This window comes from Typopeltis vanoorti, chromosome 4, assembly GCF_054136105.1.
Source record: "Typopeltis vanoorti isolate ZY-2024b chromosome 4, IOZ_Tvanoo_1.0, whole genome shotgun sequence".
In the NCBI taxonomy this organism is placed as follows: domain Eukaryota; kingdom Metazoa; phylum Arthropoda; class Arachnida; order Uropygi; family Thelyphonidae; genus Typopeltis; species Typopeltis vanoorti.
The window spans coordinates 17,471,767-17,494,247 of NC_143552.1; the positions used below are offsets into that span (position 1 = coordinate 17,471,767).

The 22,481-nt window shown below is 35.9% G+C and overlaps 1 protein-coding gene across 2 annotated transcripts in view; it reads left to right on the forward strand.

Annotated features, from left to right (window-relative positions):
- Window positions 1-22,481, forward strand: part of LOC150107131 (neural cell adhesion molecule L1) — a 175,472-nt gene that overhangs the window by 58,272 nt on the left and 94,719 nt on the right. The gene's annotated exons all lie outside the window — the stretch shown is intronic.

Consider the following 22,481-nt stretch of genomic DNA (forward strand, 5'->3'; position numbering starts at 1 on the left):
GGGAAGAGATCCATTTTCTTCTACCTCCATTGTTAATTTGATATCTTGGTGGAAGTTGTTTAAATGATTTAAAAAAGACTGAAGGTTATCAGTGGCATGTTCCCAGATAAGAAATATGTCATCTACAAATCTTAGCCACATTTTTGGTTTAAGAGTAGCTGAGGAGATTGCCTTTTGTTCGAAATCCTCAAAAAAGATGTTAGCTAATATAGAAGACAGGGGGCTTCCCATTGCCAATCCTTTATTTTGTTTGTAGATTTTCTTGTCATATTGAAAGTAGCTGGAGTGAACACAATGTGATAGCATGGAAAACATCTTTTTTGAAATCTTGTTCTTTAAAATATCGAGTCTTGAATTGGTACGTTTGTAAAGAGAGCCACCACGTCAAAGCTCACCATGATATCTGAAGGCTGGAGTTTGAAATTTTTGATTTTCGAGACGAAATCTGTTGAGTTTTTTATATATGAAGAAGAATTTCCTGTAAAACCTTTTAAAGATGAAGCCAGAAACTTAGATAACCTGTAGGTAGGCGAGTCAGTACTATCTACAATTGGTCTCAGTGGGGAGTTTTCCTTGTGTATCTTTGGGAGACCATATAACCTTGGGATTGGATGTAAAGAGCGAGCGACAAGGTGTATGTTTCATGGAAGTTCTGTGGCTTTTTGTAAGAAGTTGTTTGTTTTGTTATGTATCTCCCTCATTGGATCTCTCTCAATTTCCAAGTATGTATCTGACTCTAATAATGCCAAGATTTTTTCATGGTAATCTTATTTAGCACTACAGTTGCACTGCCCTTGTCAGCTTGTATGATAACAATGTCTTTATTGTTCTTAAGACTTTATATTGCTAGCCTTTCGCCAAAGGAGATGTTATCAGATGGAGGTCTTGCATTATTAATCACAAGCATTGCTTCCATGCGAAGTAAACTGGCATCTGCAGCAGGAAGTAGTGATGCAGCTTTCTCCATCTTAGTTAAAAACATTTCCTTGGGAATAGTTTTAGGTGCAAAGACAAAATTGAGACCTTTTTTAAGAATTTGTTCTTCGTTGTGATTTAGAAGATATGATGAATGGTTTATCACTAATTTTTTATTTCTTCCATGAAGATTATTTGGGGTTGGTTGTTCTTGTGTTGTCTTTAGCAAATTAAACTTTCTGATAAGCTTATGTTTGTTTAAGTTTTGAGATGTTAATGCTCGACGTGTACATATTTCTTGAACGTGATTCCATGACATGCAGTCTAAGGAGGTCGCTAAATGGTTTTCTAAGGATGATTTTTGAGAAAAGAGAAGATCTAAATTACATTTGGTATCGTTAATCCTCTCTCCTAAAAGTTCTAGTTTTGCTTTTTGGTAGATTCTGTGTGCTTTTTCACTGGTAATGGTTTCTCTGAATTGTAAGAATTTAGGAATAATAGAAGAGAACTTACAACGTTTCAGGAAGATAAGTCTGTTGATAGCGAGTCCAATTTATTCTAGTCTCAGTTATAGTCAGTATATATAAATATGAATATATATATATATATTTATATATATATTGTTCAAAAAAAAAACAAGTTCAATGAAACTATTTTTTTTTCTTTCCTTTTATATTCTATATCACTTAGACGTTCTTTCTCATGGACTTCAAAACTTCTTCCAGTCTGACTAATGGTAACATTTCTACAAAAACATGGAATCTTATATACTCAGAATATTTTTCAAATGGAACTGTTTCCATTGAAACAGTGAAAGTAGGAAGTTCTGCTGGATGTTAATTGGTTGGAAGACTGTTCTCACATGGGCATCCTCCAAAAAAACCTCCAACTAGTTAAACCCAGTTTATATGTGTTTTGTATGGGCATTTTTAATAATGTTATCTATCATCAATATAATGCCATGTATGTGGTATTAAGATCACATTTGCCAGAGATTTTTCCATAAGTGAGCAATAGGAGGGTGATAGTTATATTTCCAAGCCAAATGTTTAGAAATATAACTTTCCTTTCGAAATAAAGAAGGAAGACTGAAGCCAGTGATGGAACAGTCGTATGATATCGTGTGAAAATAGATTTGCAATGATATTATTAATTCCTCGTAGGGGTGCCTATACAATAATAGTAATAATATATATATATATATATATATGATTATCAGCTATGTTGACTCAGCATGTAGATATATTCGTATTATTTACTGACTGAATTCCAAGAATTAGAAAAACAAATTAATTTAATTTAACACACGTTTCATCAGAATGCCGACTTCTTCAGGTTTGAGAATGTTAAAAGAACACTGTGTGTGTGTGTGTGTGTGTGTGTGTGTGTGTGTGTGTGTGTGTGTGTGTGTGTGTGTGTGTGTGTGTGTGTGTGTGTGTGTGTGTGTGTGTGTGTGTGTTTTCACTTTAAAAGAGTATAATTTTTGTGATAATATTCTCCTTCTGCTTTTCTAATCCTGCTGCCTTTTTTGGATATCAGTAGAGTTCAAGTTTGAGGTTACCTGCCTCAGTGAAACAGTTTATCCTGTTTTGTAATAGGATAAACTGTTTTCTAGGATTTTTTTCACTAATTACTCAGTCAATAGTAGCAGAGTTTCTACAGAGAAATTGGTTTTTCAAGCATCTTCTTGGCAATTAGAAATGTCACCAATTGACATGCCCTTTGATTGGAAAACTAGTATTTGAATCCTCTCCAAGATGTGAAGAACTTTTGAGAGCATTTTCTTGAGAAACTCAGGTTACCTTCTTTTCTGTTAAGACAGAACCAGCTAGATGATATACAGAATTAATAAGAATAATAGAGTTGATACATTGATGGCCAGAGCTACAAAAAAATCTTAGGGTGGGGAGAAAACAGAGATCAGTTTCTGCCATCCCTATCATAATTTTTTTCAAAAATGTCACTTTATTTTTAAAAATCACAAATGTTTTTATACTTAAGACAAAGAAAAATGTATAAAAAAAGTATAGAAATAAGAATCCCACAGGAATGGAAAGAATATATGATAATCCCACTGCACAAGGATGGTGCAAGAACTGATGTGTCTGACTATTGAGTATCAGTGGTTGTAAGATTTTAGAGAAGTTGGGTAAGAACTCGTATACAGAATTACATACACATACTCACATAGACAATTTATTAAAGGGAGGTCATGTCTGAGTAATTTGCTCATATTTTATAATAATGTTACAGCCGAGTTCAATAAAAGGAATGGATACTGACACTGTTGGATTTTACTTCAGTAGTGCAACAAAACCTGTTGCATAAACTGGTGAATATGGAATTGGAATACAGACTGTTGACACTTGGATGGTGGATGGCTGAGGGATAGGTATATGACCATTGGTGTACCTCAAAGGTCCTTAGATCATTATTGTTCATTCTGCATATATTATTGAATTTGGGAAGGCCTTACAGGAAATGTTCATTTGTTTGCTGATGATGCAAAGATATGCAGGACAGTCAGAATGCTACTGATATACAATGATTTGAATAGGCTGAAAGTTTGGGCAGCTAATTATTGTCAATTCAATGTTAATGTAAAGTTATGCACTTTGGCATGATAAGGTATTCAACAGCATTTTATATTGGTGGGATTATGTTACAAGAAACTGATGAGTCTAGAGATCTTAGAATTATAGTAGATGGGAATTTGAAATTCAAAGATCACATGAAAAAATTGCAAATACAACTCAAAGAGAATAATTGCAATGTTGAAACAAACATTGACATATAAGAGTAAGGAAGTTATTTTGCCTCTTTACAGGATCTTGATGTGACTGTGCTTGGACTATTTTACACAGATTTGGTCTTCACATGGGTTCCAAGGCAGTTAAGAAGCTGTGGAAAGGCTACAAAACAAGAGTTGCAAAGATGATACTGAGATTATGGAATGTATGCATATATTACAAGGACAGATTAAGAGTATGTCAACTGCAGACACTGGTAGATAGGAGAAAGTGGGATAATATGATAAACATCTATACACTTCTGAAAGAGTGTCATAGGATATCTGTAAATGAAATTTTTCATTATGTGGAAGGTGAGGAGAGGTCAAATCCTTGGAGTTAAGTTTGTGTGCAGTTAAGAAAGGAGTGAGATCTAGATTTTTCTCTCATAGAGCAGTGAGTACAACAGTTTGTCTGTTGAAGTAGTGAGTACATCTGGTGTGAATAAGTTAAAAAGAATCCATGACAGCTGGTATGTGTTAATGTATGCCCTCCCTTGATGGAGTTTCTGATAATAAGAATAAATTTTTATTTGGCAAAAATACAAATTCAGCAATAATATAAAAAAAGTACCTTCAAAATTTCATGTTGCAGGCTTTTTGCTTTGCAAATAAATTGTGATTTGATCGTAATTTATTTTATGTGCTGTTTCATTTTTGAAGGCAAGGATTTCTAGGCTCAATAAGCATTCCCCACTCATATTAGACCACAAATAAATTATTGATTAGTTTGCATAGATTTGTTCTGAATTTTTGTAAATCTTAGATTGATCATGTTAGTTCTTTCAAATACATTGAAGAATGCAAAGTTTATTCAATCCTCTTGCACTTTCTGTTATAGTTTCTGTAATTATGCAGCCAAAAACAGGGAAGTTATTGCTTGAGAAAGAGCTATTCAGAAAGTGACAACATTCTGGTTTCATCTAAAGGCAGTTTGAATCTTTTCTTTCTGCTTAGGAACTCAGTTCTCAGGAAGAACAATGTTATCAGATCACAGCAATTTTTTTGGAATCATAGAATGACAATTTGTTACTAGAATAACAGTATTAACTATTATGTTCAAGATTTCGGTTTATTTTTCTCCTCTTGAATTAATTTTTCTAATACTTGGCAATGTCCCCCCCCCCCCCACACACACACACAAGATTTTATTCCATGTATATAAATTTTCCACTTAATTATGAACTCATTGTGCTTTTGTGGTGCTTCATGTTTTAATCTTTCTGAGCCTTTTAACAATTAGTAAATCCTGCCCCTTTGAAAGGTGCACAAAAAAAAAGTGCACTACTCCCATACAAAAGAGTAGTTGGCACATTATAACAGTGCCAAGTGGGACTGCCTCCGTGACTTCTATGCCTCATTCCCATGGTTGGACTATTGTTTCTGGCCTTCCAACCCAAACATGTGCACCTATAAAAAACCTTTCAGTAATTTGTACATCCCAATCTTATCATCCCTTTTCCATATATCAAGCAATCAACCAATTTCTGTTACCCACAAATCTTCACCCTGTCCTCATAAGGTGCATTCGATCTTGGTCACTTTTCTCTGAATCCTCTCCCCCTCCTGCCAAAGAAATCCAAGTGACCAGATCTGTTCACAGTAGTCAAAATGGGTGACAAGCAGATGTAAGCAGGTATAATAACTTGCTTACTTGTCAAGGTGTTCTCCAGTAACCAAGTAATCCGATGAGCTGTTTTAGCCACTTTTGAAATATGTCCCTCTACTTCAACTTCCTATCCAGTAACACCTCCAAATCCCTGGCTTCATCGATTTCCTAGAGTACATTTCCATTACTATGGAAATGTACTCCAGGAAAATGTGGTACATAGCTGGTAATTTTGTTATCCCAAAATGCATAATCTTACACTTTGTAATTAAACTGACATCCATTCTCCTCTTCCCATACTGCCAGTCTGTTTAAATCATCCTGAAAATTTAACATCATCAGTATTGACTATTGCTCTACTCAATTTTGCATTGTTGGCAAACATCTGAATATTGGAAAAGATATGCTGTTAGAAAGCTACTGAAAGATCTGTGATGTTTGTTGATTTATTAAGTATTTTCTTAGATTTAATTGTGTATTATTTTAGTGGGAGTACTTAAGGGTCAAAGCTGTATAACTGAGAGGAGAACTCCACATGGCCTTTAAAGGAATGCGGAGAACCGACCAGGGCTTCTGACCTAGTGTCTACTCCTCACCTTCTCGTGGTGCACCCTGTTGGGTATCTACTTGGATACTGAATGAACGAGGATGGGCTGGCAATTTGGGATTTAGCCGACCAAATTGTATTCCAAAATAAAAAATGATGGTACAACATGACAAAATTTCATGCTGGCTGGGGCGTCGCCCGGTTAAACAAGGCCCCCGTTGTTTTCGCCAGGGAACCAGGGCGAACAGCGAAAAGTCAGCTACTGGAACAAATATGAAAACAAACCCCAACTCAACATCACCAGAGTTAAAGATCAGTACTATCAACGTAAGAAGCCTGAATGGCAAAGAAATGGAACTAGCTGAGGAATTAGATAAGTACCAGATCGACATAATAGGTGTGACTGAAACAAAAAAGACCAAAACTGGTGAGATCTTTCTGAGCAATAAATACAAAATGTTATATTCAGGCAATGACAATCAAGAAAAAGAAGGAGTAGCCATAGTATTCAACACAAAATATGAGGCTAATCTTCTTGAATGGCAGTCAGTCTCAAGTAGAGTAATGTGGGCAAATATGAGAATGGGGAAATGGACAATGAGACTTATTTGTGCCTATGGTCCCACAGAAGGTTCTACTAAGGTAGAAGTGGAGGAATTTTTTGAGGCTTTAGAAAAAGCAACTGACACAATGAAAAAGGAAAAGTTGGTCCTTGTTGGGGATCTAAATAGCAGAGTAGGAAATGATTGTGAGACATACAAAAATATTTTGGGAAAATTTGGAGAAAAGAGCAAAGCTAATAATAATGGCAAATATCTGTTGGATTTCTGCTTAGGACATGGACTGGTTATTACTAACACCATGTTCCAACATAAAAATGTGCACAAATTCACATGGAGAGAAGAGGCAAGGAATAAGAAAATTCTCATTGACTATGTTATTGTTGATAGTGATGTTTTCTCCCTGGTTCAGAACACCAGAGTGTACAGAGGATTTGAAATTGGAAGTGATCACTATTTAGTCTTGAGCAGGATAAAATTGAATTTCATATTGAAAAGAATAACATGTAAGAAAGTTTTAAAGCGAATAAAAGTTGAGCAGCTCTCAGATGTGAACTGTAGACTAAAATACAGAAAGATTATTGAAGAAAAAATGAAAGAGTTTGAGAACAGGAATCAAACCTTGGAGATTCAGTGGCAAACTCTGAAGAAAACATTGATTGATTCTGCCAGAGAGGCATGTGGTGAGGTTGTCTGCAAGGATAAAAAAATCAGACCTCCCTGGTGGACACAGGAAGTTAAAGAGGCAGTGAAGGAAAAGAAGAAAGCATATCAAAAGTTCCTGGCAAATAAGTCAGCTTGTGCTCTTAGAGAATATAGAAACAAATGTAAGAATGCTAAACACTGTGTAAAACTAGCTAAACAAAAGTCATGGGAGGACTTTGGCAAGAATATAGAAAATAAATATCAAGAAGGTTGCAAAATATTCTGGAGGTTGTTGAAGACGCTTAGAAATGGAAGAAAGAGTGCTGTAAAAGGAGTTAGAGATGATAAAGGTGACATGAAAACAGGAGAAAAAGATATCCTTGAAGTAAGGAGTAATTACTTTGAAAAACTGCTAAATGAAACAAGCAGTGATGACAGCACAGTGGTAAAAAACACTGACCAGGCATGCAGTCAGGAATACATATTCATACTTGAAGGAAAAAGCCATCAAAGGCTTGAAATGTGGAAAGGCAGCAGGAGTAGATGATATTCGACCAGAAATGCTGGAGTATGGTGGTATAAAAGTCTTACAGTGGCTGCACTGCATAGTTCAGAAAGCCTGGACAGAGGGACGAATTCCTGATGATTGGAGTAGAGCTCTCATAGTACCCATATATAAAAAGGGAAATAAAACTGAATGTGAGAATTACAGATGTATTTCCCTTCTGAGTGTTCCTGGCAAGATCTATGCAAGTATACTTGAAAAACGGTTGAGAAGAATTGTGGAAGAAAAACTTGGTGAAGAACATGCTGGGTTCAGGCCAAATAGAGGCTGTCAGAATCAGATCTTCACTTTACGACAAATAGTCGAGAAAGCATGGAAATATAACAAAGATCTGTATTTAAGTTTTGTCAATTTGGAAAAGGCATATGACAAGGTGCCAAGAGATAAGCTATTTTCAATACACTACAGTTATATGGTGTCAGTGGGGCATTATATCAAGCAATACTTAGTCATTATTTGAGTTGTAAGTCAGCAGTTAGAATTGAAGGAAGTACAGGAAGATGGTTTAATGTTAAATCTGGTGTGAGACAAGGATGTATATACACTGTGTAAAACTAGCTAAACAAAAGTCATGGGAGGACTTTGGCAAGAATATAGAAAATAAATATCAAGAAGGTTGCAAAATATTCTGGAGGTTGTTGAAGACGCTTAGAAATGGAAGAAAGAGTGCTGTAAAAGGAGTTAATTATGAAGGAAAGTGGTAATAAACATGACTCTTTGCTTTATGCGGATGATGTTATACTTCTAAATAAATCCGCTAAAAGTTTGCAAGATTCCCTGACTAAATTGAATAACTGTTGTAATAGATATGGTATGAAGGTCAGCATTAAAAAGACAAAGACAATGAAAATAGGCAGAATCATTGAAAATGTCAACTGTGTTGTGAATGGAGAACCTGTGGAACAAGTAAAACATTTCAGCTACTTAGGCATGATTTTTACTGAAGATGGTAAATTAAATATAGAAATAGACAACAGAATCAGCAGAGCTGGTATGGTAGGAAGTCAATTGAATAAATTCATATGGAATAAGAGAGAAATTAGTCGGAACACTAAATTAGCTGTATACAAGAGACAGTGTTCAAACCAGTTTTAACTTATGGATCTGAGAGCTGGGTCAGAAGTAAAACACTTGACCAAAGACTAGAGACCGCAGATATGAGAGTCCTGAGAAAGATTAGAGGCATGAACAGATGGCATCAATGGCAATATCATATTAAAAACGAGGATATTAGGAACGAACTTGACATTGTTAGCATCCAGGAATGCGTTAGCAGAGCTAATCTAATGGGAGAGAAAAGATTAGCAAAACAAGTGTTCTCTGCCAGGTTGGCAGGAAAATGACCCAGAGGAAGACCAAGATATAGGTGGATTGATACAGTACAAAGTGCCTTAGACGATAGAAATATAAGATCTGATAATGTTTGAGTCTTGACAAGTAACAGACTGATTTGGAGGAAAATTGTAGATAGGAAGTTAGTAATGATATAATTTTTTCATGTAGTACTATCATATCCTGTACACCCCTTGAGGGTACATGGCAGGAATTTGATGATGATGATGATTATTTTAGTGTATTATTATAGTCTTTTAGTGTAATTATTGTGCTACAGCATTTTATAACATAATCCAGAAATATTTATTTACTATTCTTAAGAATTGCGCCAAAAACTCGTCACAACAAGGCAGTATCTAAAGTTCAAGTTGTTACTACTGAGGAGAACATTTGTCCTGATGAATAAAAGTGCTGCTGCAGTGATGATGATAATTTATCTGAGATGAGTTGACATTAGAAATATCTTGATTAAAAGAAATTATTAGAAAATCGATCAGAGAACTGGAAAAGGTGGAAAAACATTTGACTAAACTTAGACAGGATAAGAAAAAGGATCAGAACAAGAACAGGAAGGAAAGTACTGAACTTAGTAATCATAATATTAATAACAACATGGTAAGTCAGTTAAAATCTAAGAAAAAAGAGGTGATGTTGTATGGTGAATCAATCTTAAAATTCGTGCTTGCTGAGGGAGTTACCACTTCTAGTTTCCTGGGAACAAAAAATTAAAAATATGACAAACATAATTGAAAAACAAAAGTAAAAGAGATGGTAGTTCTGGTAGTATGAATAATTTAAGTAGCGACAAATATAGTATGAGAGAAGATATGAAAGGTCTGTTGGAAGAAGCAAGAAAGAAATGTGAGAAAGTAAAAATTGTAGGATTGCTACCCAGATATGACAGTACTGAGTTAAGAAATGGATAAGAGTATTTAGATGTGTGGAGTGTGTTTGATGGCTGAAAAGAATAAGAAGGATGGCCTACATTTGAATTCATTTGCCATCAGGAGCCTGGAGAGAGAGATTACTTCTTGGTATGAGACCTAATGCAGAATGTTAGGGAAACTAGATCATCAAGGGAGAATGGGAAAAATATGTGTGAAAGTTCAGTAGTGATATGGTATGCAAACGTGATAAAGATATGAATGTCTTCGAACGTGGTGAAGGGATGGAAAAATATGCTTGGGGTTTGGACCTTCTAAGTATGTTTCGGGAGGGAAAGAGAAAATTCTAGAACAAGCCCAAATAGATTGTTTATCTAATTACAAGAATAGGCTAAGTGGTAATTTATTATGTCTATACACAAATGCCAGGAGGAGCTTCAGAAACATGGGGGTTGAGTTCGTTGCTTTATTGAATATGATGTGACCTAAGATTGTTGGTATTAGTTAAACCTTGCTATCAGAATCAGATATGGTAAGTGAGATCGAGTGTAATGGGTATACTATTTTTAGGAAAGACAGAAGAGATAGGGGAGGAGGGGTACTACTAATGATATCAGATGACTTAAATCCAGTTAGGGTAGAAACACAAGAAAACAATGATGGTAACAATATTCCATGTAGTGATGAATTTGAGTCTATCTAATGTGAAGTGGAGGTTAACAGAATGAAATATATGGTGGGGTGTTGCTACAGACCTGGCAGCTCAGTTGCAGGGGATGAAGAAATGCATCACCAATTTAGTCTTGTGGGTATCAAACGAGGACCCAAACAATCATTATGGGTGACTTTAATTTTCCAAACATTGATTGGGTAGAAGAGAAATCTCGTGATAAGAAAGAAGAGGAATTTATTGAATTGTTGCAAGACAACTTTCTCAAGCAGCATGTGAAAGAAAGAACTTGAGGTCAAAGAGTGTTGGATTTGCTCATAGCATCAGAAGGGGTCTCTGTTAAGAATATGGCTATTTTACCACCAATTGGTGACAGTGATTATGCTGTGCTTTCTTGGGAAGTAGTATCTAATTATATTGATGCTCTGATTAAATCAGGTTACATGCTTGAACTACAAAGCTGGAAATTATGATCAACTTAGGGGCAGTGCCAGATTAAGGGGTGGGCTGACCAGTCATCTGCCGAGGTGCCAAATGTAGAGGGAATCAAAACTAAGGCCAGCACTAGGGCCTTAGAGCGTGCGCTCCTTCCAAAAATAATGATTCACAAATTTCAAATTCAAAAATGGCAGTTTATTTCTGGAAAACATCAATTTGCCATTAGAAATGTTACAATTTTTAAAAGCAAGCAATTTGCACAATATAGTTTCCAATACATGGGTCGTATTGAGAATTTTGCTGACATATCCTATAACGGTAGCAACAGCTGAAAGAAGTTTTAGCAAATTAAAACTTATCAAATCATATTTGCAATCGACAATGGGGAGTGAGAGATTAAATTCTTTTACCGTGTTATCTATTAAAAATGCTGTTGCTCAGAAATAGACATTAGTGAAAGAAGAAAAGCTTTTGCAGATTTAAAATCAAGAAAAAATTATAATTGATTAAATTAAAATTACAGTGTAAAAGCAATTTTTGTTTGTAATAATTTTTATTTGTTTTTTTTTTATGTAGCATATCTGAGTGAAGAAAACTGATAAGTAGAAATAATGAAGTTATGAAATTATTAATAATTTGAAAAAATACTTATACTTACAATTATAAAGTACTTAAATATATAAAAAAAGTTAGAGGCATCACACACAGAGTCTGCTCAGGGTGCAAAATTATCTTGGTTCGGTACTGCTTAGGAGAATACTATCTTTGGTCCAATGGTATCAGTTACTGAATGGGAAAAATGTCATCAATGCATAGAAATCTTTCAAAAAGTGCTTAAATGAAGCAGTATCTGAGGGAAAATTTCCAGTTACCCCAGGTGTATGTAAAATAGGTTGGGAGTGAAATGGATGTGCAACCTAATTAAGCAATAGATCCACAAGAAGAAGATGATGTGGAAAGAATATTGTGAGAATAAGAGGATTTATGATGTATATAAAGCTCAGACCAGAAAAGTGATGAGTATTGTGCGGAAAGCTAAATCAGAATATGAAAAGAAATTGGTTATGCAAGCTAAAGGCAATCCAGAAGAATTTTATCATTATGCTACAAGCAAAAGAAAGAATGAATAACTTTATTGAATACAGATGGTATTTGAGTGTCAGAAGGCTAATGGATGCTCAATTTGCTAAGATATATCAACCAGGTGTATGTAACATGATGCACAGTGCTACTACTACATTCATTTTAGAAATTATGGACTTTACAACCGTGTAATAACTATTTTAATTTCCTGATGTTTCGACCTTCATATTAAGGTCATCATCTGGAGTATATACAAGGACAAGCTGAGTTACATTTCACACAGTATGCTAAAGAGACAATGATTTGATCAACGGTTATTCTACTGGCATGACCTCTAGTGAAAATATAATATTAAAAAAATATATATATGTATATATATATATATAATATAAAAAAAACAGATAAAATTAATTAATTATTTAGAAACTACATCAAAGCTAAATTCTATTTAAGATAACATAAGAGAAACATTCTTTCATATAGATAGTTTTCTTATAGTAACAATGATGTCCTAGTTTAACATGACAATTGTTATATTAGATTTAAGATTCTGGATTATCTACAGTCCTGTTTATAGTTAACTCTTAGGGAGTAAGGTTCTGTGGGTGGAATATGTGCCTTCCATATGCTTGGGATTTTCAGACCATCATTATTGTTCAGATTAGGACGGTTGATAAGAATCTCACAGGCTTCCTTAAATTTACGTTCATACCATGTTATGGTGTGATGTAAACAACTGGTGCTACTACTACATTGGATTAAGAGTTAGAAGTTCATGAAAATGAGGTTGAAGAGCTGTTTCAAAACCTAGATAAGAATTTGTCTATAGGCATAGATAGAATATCAGCCCATTTCCTAAAGGAATGTTCAGTCAGACTGGCTAGGCCTTTCACATGTTTGTATAACCTGAGTCTCAGCTCAGGAATGATACCACAGGAATGGAAGGAATGTATGATGGTTCCATTGTACAAGGGTGGTGCAAAAACTGATGTGTCTGACTACCGACCTATCAATATCTCTGGTGTAGTAGTGAAGATTTTAGAGAAGTTGGTAAGAACTCGCATACAGAAAGAAATGCATTGACAAATATGCTATACTCTGCAAGGAGTAGCATGGGTTGACTAAAGGAAGGTCATGGTTTAGCAATTTGCTCATATTTTATAACAATGTTACGGCCGAGTTAGATAAAGGGAATGGATACACTATGATAATGTTGGATTTTTCAAAGGCATTTGATAGGATACCACATGAAAGACTGTTGCATTAACTGGAGAATATGGGATTGGATTATAAACTCTTGGTTGACAGACAGATATCTAAAAGTGGTATACAGTAGGTGTGAATCTACCGGATTTAAGGTGACGAGTGGTGTACCTCAGTGTTCAGACCTTGGGCCATTATTGTTCAATCTATACATTAATGGCATCGGGCAGGGTCTTACATCAGATGTACAAATGTTTGCCAATAATGCAAAGATAGGTAGGGCAATCAACTACTGATATTCAGCATACAAAATGATTTGAATACGCTGGAAATTTGGACACACGAAAATGGCTGTCAGTTAAATATTAGTAAGTGTAAAGTTATGTACTTTGGTATGATTAGAGTTCTAGCCAGGGCCGGATTAAGACCCATAGAGACCCTAAGCACTTAAAAAGATTTTGGTGCCCCATATATATGTAATTCAAAATATAAACAATAATAAACCATAAAATAAATTTTTATTTTTAGAAATGAAACAAAACTTATAGTAAGATGGAAAATAATGTTTATTTTTGCATAATTCAACTTTATTTAGATTTGAAAAGTTTTCTCCTACTTTTTTTAATTGCAGAGTCTTTGATTAGATTCTCAAAATTAATCTTACGTAACATATCTGCTTCTATACTTAGTAGAGATAAGGCATGGATGGGATTTTAATATATTTCAACTGAGAAAATGAACGCTCAGCTGAGCAATTTGTGACCATTGATGTTAAAAATATACGAAAAGCAACGTCTACATTTGGAAAGGCACACTCAATATTGTTTTCTACAATTATTTTATAAAGTTCAGCATGACTGAATCTTGTTTTTGCATTTTTTGTTGCACTGAACTTATGACGCGCATATGAGTGAAATGATACGAAATTTATCTCTGGCATTCAGATATACTTCAGGAGCATCTCCGTCATTGGGTACCTTCTTTCTGATACATTTGCAAGTTTGAGCTGCCTTGTAATCAACATCTGGTAGCACTTTCTTTGTAGCTGCTTCATATGTTTCAAATTCATTTCGTGAAGTGCACAATTGGTCAGCTAATGATCCATACAGATCTGCACATGTTTTTAAGTTGACATCCTCAATCTGTAGAACTTGGCTTACTCTATGAAAATTTTGCAAAATCTCATCCCAAAAATCAACATAAAAACGAATTCTAGCTTTTGCATCTTATTTGCAATATTATCTGCTTCTCTTCTAGTGTCTCCCTTTTGTGACTGGTCTTCAGCTATACGGTCTAGCGCTTCTAAAATTTGAAAGGAAGATTTCAAAATTGCTGCTGTTGCCATAGCATGTACCTCCCATCTGGTATCAGAGAGGGATTTTAAGACATTTTCATTTGCAATACAACCTTTAAGAATTGTCCACCGGCTGGTTGAGGCTGAAAAAAAGGTATAGAGCAACTGCACTGTAGTGAATGAGCTGCACAGGGCACATATATAGCAAACTTGTTTGTTTCTAAAATTTTTTGCTGCATCCCCTTATAATGCCCAGACATGTTAGCAGCGTTGTCATAAGACTGACCACTACATTTTGAAAATGTTTAGCTGAAAAACTTCACGTAAGTACTGCAACACCTGATTTGCCATTTCCTCACTGGTATGGCTTTTCATTTCCAGAAAGGTTAAAAAGCATTCAATAGGCTGTCCATCTTTTAAGTACCTAAGTACAACACTTAACTGGTCAATATGTGGCAGATCTGGTGTTGAATCAACTGACAAACTAAAATAACCAATAGATTTTACTTCATCAACAATAAGCACGTGGACCTTTTGAGCCATCAGTTGAATGAGTTCCTCACAGGTGGCTTTGGACAGATAAGAAAGATTTCCTTGCCACAATTTCCATATTTCGCAATGTAACCTGCTAAAAATGGATCAAACTGACTTATGAGCTCAAGCAGCCCTAAAAAGTTCCCATTTTGCAATGATCCAAATCTTTCTTCTGTTCCTCGAAAAGCCATGTCACGTTCAGCTAACATACGAATAACAGCTATGACATGCCTCAGGACATGTTCCCAGTAATCACACTCTTCCTGAATTTGTTTTTCCAATTGTTGTCCCAACCCTACACCTTGTCTGCGAGTTAAGTATGTTAGCATAAAGTCTCGGTGAGTAGTGCTTTTTTCATGTTGATCAATTAGAGTAGTATTTCGCCAGTCACTGAACCCTTCTCTTGTAACGAAATGTGAGAAATTTTTAGGAGCAAACAGTTTACAAATAAAAACAATAAACTGATCCCATTGATGGTGAATACAATAACTATTCTCTCTTGTATTCCTCACCATTGGCTTTTGTCCCAACAAAAAGTTTCTGCGAACAATATCTTGCTGGTTTGCCACTACTGAAATGTCAGTAAGACTTGTTAAATGGCCCATTGTGGTGTTGACAGTCACTGGGTCCACAAGCAGTCCGATAAGCCACGTCATCAGCAGAGAAATCAAGCCACAACCTTTTGCTATATTTACTTCATCTTTTGCAGAATCATTTCACCACCATCACCATGGCCCACTAAACTTTCATTTTCAACAATTATTTCAACCTCAGAATGTTTTGTAAAGCAACTTGCATCAACATTTGCAGTAGAGATAGCAATTTACAGACAAAGTGAGGTCAGTAGTGAGACATGTGCTAGATGAACCTGCTTGTGACACCTTGATGATTCCAACATCATCATATTTTGATTTTGAAGTGATCCAAGTAGTATTTGTGTCCACTTCTGATGATGGAGATTGGCTCTGATCAGGAATTGGTATATAATGTTGTGAAACTTGTGTGAAGAAATCAGTCAGCTTTGCAGTCTTGGAATCTAATTCCAAAGTCTCTTCTTGTTTCTTTTTTGATAGTTTTCACTTTTGTGCACCACTTAACTGAACACGTTTCATCTTGGTTTTTGGGATCTGTTAAATACAGAAATAAAAAGATTATTTTGTTGAATATTAGGTGGCAATCAACACAGTTACACATATCACAGGCAAAATTATACGAACAATTTAATTTTCAGCTTACAACTAAATCTTGTGCTTTAATTAACTCTTATTTTACCAGAGTCGCACTTCTGCGACAGCTAGGCCTTTTACCGGAGGCGCATTTCTGAGACAACCACGTGATTTGTTTTATATTTGCTTCCGGAGCCTTTTATAAGACATAATTTATTAAAACAAGACCTAAAACAGACAGGAAAATAAAAAATAAAATGGTTACGTTAATTATAAAAAATTACCTCATTTGACGCAATGGTAGTACCTGAAAGCATCATGAGCGATAATATGGTGTAAACGAACCATCATGCACTTGGTTAGAGTTTTATTAGGCCTTCTACACGTAATTATTTATTGAAACAAAGTAGGTAACAGTAAGAAAAGATAAAAAAAAAAACAATGAAAAACTAATTAAAAGTTAATTTAAATTAAATTCGTCATCTAACTAAAGCAGAAATTCTGTGGTGTCCCCCTTTCCATGATGCGTTAAGCACGTGTTTATTTTGCTTAATGGTTAATCCAACCCTTGTTCCAGCAGCATATTATATTAGAGGGAGTTATGCTATAAGAAACTGAGGAAGCATGGATCTTAGCATATTGGTGGATAGGAATTTGAAATTCAAAGGTCAAATAACAAAAGTTGCAAATACAAGTCTGAGGATAATTGCGATGTTGAAGCGAACCTTGACATATAAGAATAAGGAAGTCATTTTGCCTCTTCATAAGGCTTTGAGAAGACCACACCTGGATTAAGTGTGTGGATTGCAGACTGGTTAACAGGAGAAAGAGGGGTGACATGATAGCAGTCTATAACCTTTTGAATGGGTGTTATAGGATATCATGTGATGAAATTTTTCATTATATGGAAGGTGGGGAGAGAACATGGGGGCATCCATTGAAATTAAGTTTGTTCGTAGTCAAGAAGGGGTAAGAGTAAGTTCGTAGTCGAGTAAGGTTTTCTCCCAGAGAGCAGTGAGTGAGTGGAATGGTTTGCCTTTAGGAGTAGGAAGTGCATCTAGTGTGATTGAATTTAAGAGAAGGTATGACAGCTGGTTTGGGTTGATTTATAGCCTTCCTCAATGAGTTCTTGACTTCCTGTAGGTCTCAGATAATAATAATGATATTTCTTCTCAGAACATTTCCTCTATCATTAATATTAAGTGCAAATTAAAATTGCTAAGGAATTATTTATATTCTTGTTTCATCCGTTATCCAAATGTAAGCAAACAAAGTTTGCACATGAAGTATCTCCACAACTAGGCTACTTGTATTTTGTACTTGTAAGTTGCTTTTGACCTTCTCTGACTCTAGATTAATTATCCCATTTAGTACATTCATTTATTGCATCTACCAGTCTCCAAACACTGATAACCACTCAGATCTCTTCTCATTTCTTTCCATGAAACTTTACCACCTGCAATCCAGCTATCCATATAATGATTCCATCTTCCTGTTCTACCTCAACATCCGCAACACCCACAGAACAAGAAGCAGAAATCTTTGCTATAAAGTTAAGTAATGACCTAACAAAAATCATACAGCTATCCACTCGAGTTCCTGATAACCCTCTTCACTTTTCAAATACTCTGGATCCCTTTGTGACCAGTTCTCCTTTCAACTCAGACTGCAGTTTTGTACAAGTCTCCTCTCCCATAATGCTCCTCCTCCAACTGCTCCTGACCTTGCATCCTCTAGCACTACAAAGGAACCAATTGGGGTGAAAATGGAACAGCGTTCGTTCCATGTCTTCACTTAGAGGAAGAGTACTAATAGTTAACCAGATGGCTGCGAGTGTCTTATGGCATACCCTCAAAGTACTCGCACCTCCTGAAGAATTTCTCTACCACATTCAAAAGGAAATCAAACGTTTCCTCTGGAACAAAACTCACTGGACAACACACCCTCAACTCTGCAAGCCACTCAGCAAGGGAGGTCAAGGCCTGATTTCCCTTGAAAACAAGATTCGATCCTTCAGGATAATCCTCCTCCTAAAGACACTTCAATGCAATCACACTTATGTAACCACCTTCGATTACATCACGAAAGCATCCACCAGAGGACTTACACTTTCCACAATCCTCCGAATGGCCAGTCCTGCACCATCTCCTCCTAAACTACCTACCTTTTACAAAGATGCTCTACAGCGATGGAAAAACACAGGACTCCATCACACACTCACAGGATCAACAGAGTCAGCTGTACTTACAGAACCACTATTTTCAAACAAAAACATCACAAGTCTCACAACTGGCCAGCCTTTTCTTTTCCCTACATGGAACTGGGCAGGAATAAGAGTCATAGGAGACCTCCTAACCCACACCCTAAAGTGGAAAGCATTCACAAGCCTACCAATGAATAACCCAAAAACTGAAAAACAATATCAACAGTTGCAAGCCTCCATTATAAAAGCCTATCCAGATATCGCTACACCTCAGGAAATCCGTATTCCTTCTAGAAACTGCTCGGGGCCAATATTTCATCTTGTACAATCTGAAGCCTCACTTCCAATTCATCCCTCCAACTACAAGAAAATATACCACTTCCTCATGTCAGTGTCCCCATCCTCACCATTCTTATATTCAGCCTTAACACTCTCATCTACAAGGCTGCATATACCACACAGTTTTCAGTGGGATCTGCCATATAAATCAAAATGTGCCAAACCAGATTCCGAAATACAGTGGAGATTATGGCATAACATCTTACCAACTCCTTCAAAGCTCTACAAATTTAAGCTAAGAGAAACGGATCTGTGTCCATTCTGTGACGTTTCAGGCACCCTGGAACACACATATCTGACCTGCCCTGCAAACAAAGTGATAATCACCTATGCCCTGAATACTGCCTCTAGCACCTGTAACTACACACACAGCCAAGAAGACTACTGGAATTTAGTCCACACAGAAGAAAACAGACACAGAACATGCAATTTCATCTTCATCTGCGCTAAGGCCGTCATCTACAGCTTTTACCTAAAACAGACAAGAAGTAACCAGCACCCATCGCTCACTGAAGCTGCACAAACCCTCATGCACATCCTCCGTCGGAAACTAAAAAGCAGGCTTCTATTGGAACTTGAGCACTTCAAAGAAACAACAACTGTCGCGAAATTCCTAGAGGAGTGGAATCCAACTGGTACCCTCTTCTGGATTGACGACGACAATGTGCTCCATCTGAATGATAACTCAGAATGAAACTGAACTGTTAATTTTGAATATTCATTTATATCTCTATTGTACACCCGAAGGGAAAATGTTTTTTTCTTTCTCTGTAAATATACACTTATAATATGTAAATAGTCATTGTTGCCTATCGTGTAATGTTTATTTTAACAAGTTAAATAAAAAAAATAAAAATAAAAAATAAAAAAAAATATCTATCTATCTATCTATCTATCTATCTATCTGGAACAAAACTCACTGGACAACATACCCTCAACTCTGCAAGCCACTCAGCAAGGGAGGTCAAGGCCTGATTTCCCTTGAAAACAAGATTAGATCCTTCAGGATAATCCTCCTCCTAAAGACACTTCAATGCAATCACACTTATGTAACCACCTTCGATTACATCACGAAATCATCCACCAGAGAACTTACTTTCCACAATCCTCCGAATGGCCAGTCCTGCACCATCTCCTCCTAAACTACCTCATTTTTACAGAAATGCTCTGCAGCGGTGGAAAAACACAGAACTTCATCACACACTTACAGAATCAATAGAGTCAGCTGTACTTACAGAACCACTATTTTCAAACAGAAACATAAGTCTCACAACTGGCCAGCCCCTTCTTTTCCCTACATGGAACTGGGCAGGAATAAGAGTCATAGGTGACCTCCTAACTCAGACCCTAAAGTGGAAAACATTCACAAGCCTACTAATGAAGAACCCAAAAACTGAAAAGCAATATCAACAGCTACAAGCCTCCATTATAAAAGCCTATCCAGATATCACTACACCTCAGGAAATCCATATTCCTTCTAGAAACTGCTCAGGGCCGATATTTCATCTTGTACAATCTGAAGCCTCACTTCCTATTCTTCCCTCCAACTACAAGAAAATATACCATTTCCTCATGTCAGTATCTCCAACCTCGCCCTTCTTATATTCATCCTTAACTCTCTCATCTACAAGGCTGCATATGCCACTCGGTTTTCAGTGGGATCTTCCATGTAAATCAAAGTGTGCCAAACCAGATTCTGACATACAGTGGAGACTATGGCATAACATCTTGCCATCTCCTTCTAAGCTCTACAAATTTCAGCTAAGAGAAACGAATCTGTCTATTCTGTGACGTTTCAGGTATCTTGGAACACACATATCTAATCTATCCTGCAAACAAAGTGATGATCACCTATGTCCTGAATACTGCCTCTAGCACCTGTAACTACACACACAGCCAAGAAGACTACTGGAATTTAGTCCACACAGAAGAAAACAGACACAGAACATGCAATTTTCTCTTCATCTGTGCTAAGGCCATCATCTACAGCTTCTACCTAAAACAGACAAGAAATAACCAGCACCCATCCATCACTGAAACTGCACAAACCCTCATGTATATCCTCTCTCAGAAACTAAAAAGCAGGCTTTCACTGGAACTTGAGTACTTCAAAGAAACAGGAACTGTTGCGAAATTCATAGAGGAGTGGAATCCAACTGGTACCCTCTTCTGGATTGACGACAACAATATGCTTCATCTGAAAGATAACTCAGACTGAAACTGAACTGTAATTTTTAATTCATTTATTGCATTCTCTATTGTATACCCAAAAGGAAAATGTTTCTTTCTCTGTAATATATATACTTATATACTTATAATATGTAAATAGTCCTTGTTACTTATCGTCTCATGTATATTTTAACAAGTTTAAAAAAAAAAATCTATCTATCTATCTGATCTATCTCTATCTCTCTCTCTCCCTCCTTCCAAAAAAAGGTTTGGGAGACTCTCATTTTATGTAACCATCAAAAATAGTTTTTAAATTATATTATTTATTAATTAATTTCTAGCACGTGGCAGCAGTTTTTAAATGATAAACCACCGATTGTTGTATGTACCTTGTATTCTTGTTTCTATGCACTGATGATGTACTATTATTTTCAGTATGAAATATCTGTACTTTCATTTCATTAAAGTTATTTACTGTGGTTATCTTGTAATTTGTTGTTAGATAGGCAACTGGTTTTCAGATAGGTGTCAGCGGGTCAAGTATCGGAGGAGTGGAACTTCAAAAGAGGAAGATCACTAGTAGAGTACTGAAGAGGGTGGTATGTTGGCATAGTATGTTAGTGATATTCTGATAGTCTTAACTTGGAGATATGTAGCTGTTTGCCAATTATGCAAAGTTCGGAAGAACTATGAGGAGCAAAGCAGATTGTGGTCTAGCTGGATGATCTCAATAAACATTGTGAGTGGAAATATCAATTTAATGTTGCAGAGCGGAAGGTCTTGAAATTTGTTAGTCAAAGTGGGATACATAGTATATTATTAATGGAGAATTTTTGGAAGAGATGAGAGACCTGAGAGTGATATTGGACAAAGACTTGAAGTTTAGAGGTCACATTGCTGAAATTGTATCGTTGCCATAATCCATTGTAAGAACATTACAATGGATTATGGCAATGATGATAATGACATTTACGACAAAAGAGATTTTGGTTCCCTTGTATAAACCTTGATCAGGCTACTTACACGTGGATAAATGATGAAACCAAGAATATAATTTCTTGGCATATTTAATTTATAGTATAACCAAGTGAAAAAAAACTTTCGACATCTATCTCTAATCCAGAGTATTTTAATAATAAGGTGTGTCACCTTTTGACTACTTACTTATTGGAAATATATGACTTCTGCATTACTTCAATCTTTTTATATGTTCTGGGTCTGGCTCCCACTGATGAGACTTCAATAAAGGTCAAAACCAGTTTGGGTAGTGGCCCTTCCCATAATGCATACCATTATGCATGTCTATAAGGATATGTGCCTTGCATTATGGGATACTAAGGCAATTGATATGAAGTTATTAGCCCCCATATATAAGTAGCCCAGTCGTGAAGTTACTTCATGTGCAAACTTTGTTTGCTTACACTTGGATAAAGGATGAAACCAAGAATATAATTTCTTGGCATATTTAATTTATCTTATCTGATCTATATCATACATCCACAGAAAGACCAAAGAGACAGTCAGAGGATAAGAT